Below are 7,957 nucleotides of genomic sequence, written 5' to 3'. Positions count from 1 at the left end.
TAACGGGGTTTATTATTATTTACACACATAAGCAAAAAGAGCAGTCACGGGTATTTACAGCGGACATGAAAACGCAGGTGACACAGTGAAAATTATTAGCTTATACAGACTTAGTTACTACCCAGGACAGCATGAACAAAACAAACTCACGTACGCAAATGGGGAACTTGCAGGCAGGAATGGCTGGAAAGGATGAGCAGGTGGGATCACAGGGCACAGCGATCAGGTCCACTCCGGGCGGGAAGCGGGGAGCCGGCAGCTCCTTGTAATCCGCTTTACAGCGCACGCCGGCAGCTCCTTGTAATCCGCTTTACAGCGCACGCCGGCAGCTCCTTGTATACCGCTTTACAGCGCACGCCGGCAGGGTTACTCAGCGGGTTGAAACGAGGCTGGTTGAAGCGGCTCTTTGTCAAAGGCTTTTCGTATCTCTCACGCAACTCCGGTGCTACTCTGAACTCTCTCCCGGTGGACTCCCGACCCTCTTACGCACCTGGACTCATCTGCCGTATCTCTCGTGTAGCTTGTCCCAGCGATCATCGCACCCTTCTGTCCAAACCTTCAGTGTGGGTCTGACACGCCCCCTTCGGTTTCGGTACCGCCCTCTCCCCCATGCTCTGTTTCGTGACCTTGTATGGTAATCCCACGGGCTTGTCTCCTTATTTGGGCATCGCGCCGACGGCACACCCCTGGTGGCGAGCCACGGGCTTGTTTCCTTATTTGGGCATGGGGCTGAACAGCCCCGCCCTTCGAGGCGCGCCCTGGGCTTGCCTCTCCCGGGCGACCCCGCCCCTCCTGTTCAAACAGAGCACGGAGCACATATTCACTATAGCAGCGAAATGAGAGGGCGTGCACCCCACGCTTGTGAACTGCTTTACCCGCAGATGGAGAGTTTGGCTGGGAAATGAAATTATTGAAGGGGAGCTATTCTTAATTGATTCAGTGCAATGGAGTATTATTTTAATGGAAGACAAGGCCTTACCCTAAAACACATAATAAGATATAAGCTACTGAACAAGGGTTTTATCGGGTCCTGCAATGTGGTGTTTCATGGAATAACTACCGGGACGCCCTTTTTACCTTTACACAACTCTAGAGGCAGGAGGGGCCATATCCAACCATGTTCATCACCATTTCCAATATAATACAACACAATCAAAAAAATGCAATCCTCATTTCCGCAACAATATATTGGCCCGAAATGCCAATAACATAACAGCTGATGCTGATCCAAACATAACATGGGTTTTTCCTCTTTGGACAATCGCCGTGCTAATGTTTATAAATAGCTGATCGAGTTTCATGGTGGAGTGGCCTCCGACCAGAAGTATAAAACATTAAAATTCCACAAACACATACAATTACATTTTTGAACAGTTGCCACTGCTGTTTAACACTAAACTGAAAAGGGGAAACCCGACGTTCTTGAAGCATTTCATGCTTATTGCGTGTCCAGCACAGACTAATAGACACGAGCTGAGATCTACTTTAATCTATCAATCTACCCCAGAGTGGTAATGGAAGGCAGACCTTTCCTGGCAGCCCCTGCATGGAGAGGGAAAAAGCTACGAGAATGTTGAAAATTGAATTGTAGCTTCAGTTTCCCATCCACTTCTGGACTACCACACACACCACGAGGGTGCGATACATCGGCTACATACCAACATACCCATATATGCGATACCTGTATTGTAGGAAGACAGCCGCCAATCGTTTTGAATCCAACAACGGTGGAAACATTTGCTAACTTAAATGGGTGTGTTGCGTTAGCAAGCAGCTTACAGACTGTTCACCAAGCGTCTCCCTTGCTGCGCTTGCCCAGAAGCTTACAAAGTGGTTGAGGCAACATCAAGATGCTTGCTGAGTGTACACCCCAGGTTTCATTACAATACAGTAAATAATTCATTCAGCAAATAATTTACACTCAAGATGTACCGGAAGCGGGCAAACGACAAGTCGTGGAAAAAACGTGTCATCAGATGTTCGGAGGTGACGTGATATATCATTCCGTAACCATGACGATACGTCACAGCTTCATTTATTGTTACCTTTTTGGAAAGGTACCGAAAACGAAGGCATCGTGTGTGTGATGTGCAAATTGAATCACAAATGGTGGAACACTGCTTTTTTTTGTTGTAAAAATAGAATAAACCCCTGCCGAGTCATTGATCCGCATTGCCGTGACTCGGATTCGAACCGAGGTTGCTGCGGCCACAACGCAGAGTACTAACCACTATACGATCACGGCGAGCTACGGGGGGGAGCACAATAAGTGAAACGTTTGTGTCAATTGTTCATTGTATTAATTTACTTGCAGAGAATAAAACAATGCTCTTTGTTCTGTTGAATCGTGAAACACAACGAACCGGTTTACCTGCGCAATGGGAGATGGTGTTTTGTTAGATGGTGTTCACCAAGCGTCTCCCTTGGTCGCTTGCTCCGCTTGACCAGAAGCTCACAAAGCGGTTGATGCGCAACGGTTAGCTTTGCAAGCAACATCAAGATGCTTGCCAGTAGAACGTCAGTCTACACCCCACGATTCATTTCAATGCAGGAAATAATTCATTCAGTAAATACTTTGCTCAGTAAATACTTTACACATAAGATGTACCCAAAGGGGGTAAACGACAAGTGGGGAATAATCGTGTCATTAAATGGTGGGAGGTGACGAGTTTTTTCACTCCGTAACCATGACGATACGTCACAGCATCATTTATTGCTACCTTTTTGGAAAGGTATTCACGTACCGAAAACGAAGGTAGAGTCGGCGTGATGTGCAAAATCAATCACAAATGATGGAACACTTTGTTTTTATTATTGTAAAAATAAAAGGAACCCCTGCCGAGTCATTGATCTGCATTGCCGTGACCAGGATCCGAACCGAGGTTGCTGCGGCCACAACGCAGAGTACAAACCACTATACGATCAAGGCGGGCGATGGGGGAACACGGGGAGTAGAACGTTTGTTCAATTGTTCATTGTATTAACTAGCGTGACTCGGCACGCTCCGCACGCCTCACTCCACATCATTTCAGAGGGATAGGCATCCTTGACCATTTCAGTGTCTTTTTGGGTCTTCTTGGGCTTTTGGGTCTTTAGAGTCTTTTCGGTCTTAATGGTCTTTTCGGTCTCAGGGCCATTTGTATATTCTGGGCCTTGAAGCGTGTTTTGGGTCTTCGGGGTCTTTGGGGTCTTCGGTCTGATGAATCTGATGTATATACATATGAATGTTGCCATATATACATTTTTGTAAGGCCATGTGCCATGTATACATATTTGGATTACATGAATGAAAAAACCATGAAACCGAGCAGCCCCAAACTTCACATGCATACTTCTCAACCTCCAACGGATTACATGAATGAAAACAGGGTGTTTTGGTGTGTTTTTGAAATTCAAATACGCCAATAGGGTTACCTTTCGTCAGCCGGCTTTCAGGTCGCTCAGCTTGTGTTCTTACTTCCGCCATTTTGTCTGCTCAACTCAAATATGTCTTGCCTCCGAATAGATCGGTTTCTGCACAATAAAGCTTCATATCTACAATTGGTAACACCGTATAGCTGATTTTGAAACCTACAAATCTCTTCATTCCTGTATACATCGCAATACTTATAAATGTGCCAGTTTTCACTCTTTCTAAGTGCAAAAACGAGTGTCGGCCACATACATAGTTTAAACATAGTTTGCCCGTCCAATGATACACCATGTGCATGGGTCAATGACACGCCATGTGCGTGGGTCGAATACATCCGCCAAACCAACACATTCGCAAAACTAACACATCCGCCAAACCAACACATCCCCCAAACCAATACATCCGCCAAACCAACACATTCGCCAAACCAACACATCCGCCAAACCAACACATCCGCCAAACCAACACAAGCACCAAACCAACACATTCGCCAAACCAACACATGCGCCAAACCAACACATCCGCCAAACTAACACATTCGCCAAACCAACACATTCGCCAAACTAACACATTCGCCAAACTCACACATGCGCCAAATCAACACATTCACCAAACCAACACATCCCCCAAACCAATACGTACGCCAAACCAACACATTCGCCAAACCAACACATCCGCCAAACTAACACATTCGCCAAACCAACACATTCGCCAAACCAACACATTCGCCAAACTCACACATGCGCCAAATCAACACATTCGCCAAACCAACACATGTGCCAAACCAACACATTCCCCAAACCAATATATCCGCCAAACCAACACATTCGTCAAACCAACACATCCGCCAAACCAACACATGCACCAAACCAACACATCCGCCAAACCAACACATACGCCAAACCTAATCGTACACCAAACCAATACATCTGCCAAACCAACAAATCCGCCAAACCAACACATCCGGCAAACGAAGACATCCACTAAACTAATACATCCGCCAAACCAACACATTCACAAAACCAAAACATCCACCAAAACAATGCATCTGTCAAACTAAAACATCCGACAAACCAACATTTCCACCAAACCAACACATGTGCGCCACCATGTGCGCCATCACGCCACCAAACCAACACATGCACCAAACCAACACATCTGCCAAACCAACACAAACGCGAAACTAAAACATCCGCCAAACTAACACATCCGCCAAACCAACACATCCCCCAAACCAACACATCTGCCAAACCAACACATTCGCCAAACCAACACATCCGCCAAACCAATACATCTGCCAAACCAACACATCCGCCAAGCCAACACATCCGCCAAACCAACACACCCCCCAAACCAACACATCCGCCAAACCAACACATGCACCAAACCAACACATCTGCCAAACCAACACAAACGCCAAACTAACACATCTGCCAAACCAACAAATCCGCCAAACCAACACATCCGCCAAACCAACACATCCGACAAAACAACACATCTACCAAACAACTACATCAGAGAAACCAACACATCCTCCAAACCAACATTTCCGCCAAACCAACACATCTGCCAAACCAACACAAATGCCAAACTAAGACATCCGCCAAACCAACGCATACGCGAAGCCAAATCGTCCACCGAACCAACACATCCGCCAAACCAACAAATCCGCCAAACCAACACAACCGCCAAACCAACACTTCCGCGAAACCAACACATTTGCCAAACAAACACATCTGGCAAACCAACACATCCCCCAAACCAACACTTCCGCCAAACCAACACATGCACCAAACCAACACATCTGCCAAACCAACAAATCCGCCAAACCAACACTTCCACGAAACCAACACATTTGCCAAACAAACACATCTGGCAAACCAACACATCCGCCAAACCAACACTTCCGCCAAACCAACACATGCACCAAACCAACACATCTGCCAAACCAACACAAACGTCAAACTTCCGTTTCCGGTCCCTGGAGCAAGGAAACGTCTTGGAGCTCTGCACGGCAGCAAAAGTTATAGTATTTTTTCCATTCGTGTTTTCGTCAATTTCGATTCGTTTTTTATTGTGCATGTGTTGCAGGGTGTTTTCCAGTTGGTGTTGATTTGCAATTCTTGCAAACTTTTGTATAATTTAATCCTTTTCTGTCCCACCGCGTGCGCGGCCTAGTTTATCTCGGCTTCCCTACCCCCAAAGGTGTTCTGTGAATTTATGTTCTTTCCTTCGCTGTATTGCTTATTTCTTAGATTTTCTCTTCTCCCCCTAACTTCCCCGAACATCGACCACTTGTCTAACGTTTTAAATCTCTTCATAGTCTCTTCACGTCTCTTCTCGTCACGTCACGTCACGTCTCTTCAAAGCTGTCCATGCGCGCACGCTTTCGAAGTTAAGTAACTTTACAATTGTGTTTTTGTTGAAACTGTATCTTTCATCTTTCTTTCGGTGTGCGTAACTATTGGTGTGTCTTTAATAGTATTCTTGGTGTTGGTTTTTCATACCTGTGTACAGAATCGTCGGTTAGTTCGTGTCGCGTATTCTGACGCCTATAGCAAGGGAAACATATGAAAATCTGTTAACTAAATTGTTACCAAAAAATTTCTTCACCAATATGTTTGTAAAGGTGTGTAATAACATGTGTTGAAATGTTGAAGGTCAACTCCCGTGGGAAACCCAGAAAAAAAGCTGTTGAATTCGGGTACCGAAAAATTATTTTCGAGAATTTTTATTTTTTTAAATCGGCCCTTAAGTAACTTATGAGGGGTCAAATAAGGGTTTTTCATGATTCTGAGTTGATTGTTAACATTTATATTTCACCACAGACACTCCTTTGTGGAAAAATAATTTCTAAATATATCTCATTTTCTACTTTGCAGGACATGGAGTCTAGCAATATGGATGAAGACGTTACTCCACCTGTGCTCAATTGCTTCATCTGTGCACGCTCGGATACACCAGCTGAAAGGCTCATACAGGCAACTCCAAAGGGATACTCAACTTTATTGAAACAAGCAGAAACTGTCGAAAATGTTACTGTTGTGGAACGTATGAAGGAGGCTCAAAAGGAAGGAAAACTGAGGTACCACCAGAAGTGTAAAAATGATCTGTACAACAACTTTGTTGCAACCACCAAGAAGTCAGCTGAAGCATCAAAGGCAGAGAAAGAGTCATCAAAGTTGAAGAGAAGACGCACTACTTGTGAGTTCAGTTCATCAACTGGCTGCAGTTCTAGAAGATCACAGTCAGTTGACCTCCTGTATAAGGATGTATGCATTCTTTGCAACCAACCAGCCCAGCTCTACAAAAATAATCCAGCACAAGCTAGAAAGAAATACAGAGTGCCAGATAATTTGACTGCAGATACACTGAAGGCAAGCTTGCTGAAGACAGCACGGAGTCGCGGGGATGACTGGGGCACTGAAGTCACTGGACGCCTGGAAGGGATCAACGACTTGGTAGCAGAAGAAACACTGTACCATTTGCGATGCAAACTTATGTTTGCGAGAGGTGACAGTTTGTCCAAGACTGATGAGGAAGGAAAAAGGAAGAGAGGACAGAGGAGTATTGATGAGGAGCGAGAGGCAGTTTTTATTGAATTCTGCGAATGGTTAGACTCAGAATTAGAGCATGGGGTAATGAACATGGACCAAGTCCATGAAAAGCTGCAGGAGTTTGATCAGTCACCAGAGAAGAGCCTTTCTTATTCAAAGCATTGGCTAAAGATAAAACTTCTAGAGAAATACGAAGACACCTTGTATTTCACAACACAGGAAAGAAGGGCAGATGTACTCTGTCTCAAAGATGGCACCGACAATATTCTGCGAGGGCATCATGCTAATCTTGACCATGGAGATGAGAAGACTCAGATCATAAAGACGGCACTCAAGTTCATATCCAATGATATTGCCTTGATTGATTTCGGTCCAAAGTCATACCCCACCACACACAGTATGACTGACATCGATAGTCAGCTGACACTTGTTCCTGCAAGCCTTCAGATGTTCTTGAGACCGATTGTCAAGACAGACGAAAGAGTTGCCGTTTGGGGGCAGAATTTTATTAAGGCCTGTCGACCTCGGTCTGGAGTATTGCCACACCAAATGGGGCTTGCCATACAACTTGATCATAGATTTGGGTCAAAATGGATGCTCAACAAGTTCCACCAGCTGGGATACACTGAGTCTTACACGGAGACACAAAACTACAAATACTGCTTCCTTAATAGTAGGAGTGGAGATGATGTTCCAGATACTTCTGGCACCCTTGACACCATTGTGGAGGAAACCGATGAACAGATCAATGATGAGGTTGCGGTTGATGCTGCGCTTGAGGATCAATCAGTGATGACAGCCAAAGTGCCAGCCAGTGAAAGTGAATTGTCAAGTAATGATCAGGTGGTCTTTATGGAGGTTGGGGAAACAAACATGCAGTCACTCAGTTTGTTGGAGACAATATAGATTTAAACATTGTCTCTATTCACGGAAACACCCCCTTTCACTCAATGGGTTGGATCGAAGTCACCTCTCCGGCACCACCTTT

The 7,957-nt window shown here is 45.1% G+C and overlaps 1 non-coding gene across 1 annotated transcript; it reads right to left on the bottom strand.

Annotated features, from left to right (window-relative positions):
- Nucleotides 1-2,173: 2,173 nt before the first annotated feature.
- On the bottom strand, nucleotides 2,174-2,245 carry TRNAH-GUG (transfer RNA histidin (anticodon GUG)). The gene has a single exon. It is a non-coding gene; the product is annotated as a tRNA-His (tRNA).
- Nucleotides 2,246-7,957: the final 5,712 nt, after the last annotated feature.

The sequence above is a fragment of the Myxine glutinosa genome, chromosome 7 (genome assembly GCF_964187855.1).
Source record: "Myxine glutinosa chromosome 7, kmMyxGlut1.1, whole genome shotgun sequence".
In the NCBI taxonomy this organism is placed as follows: Eukaryota; Metazoa; Chordata; class Myxini; order Myxiniformes; family Myxinidae; genus Myxine; species Myxine glutinosa.
The sequence above is the reverse complement of the archived record's forward strand: the minus strand, read 5'-3'. Positions and strand labels throughout refer to the sequence as shown.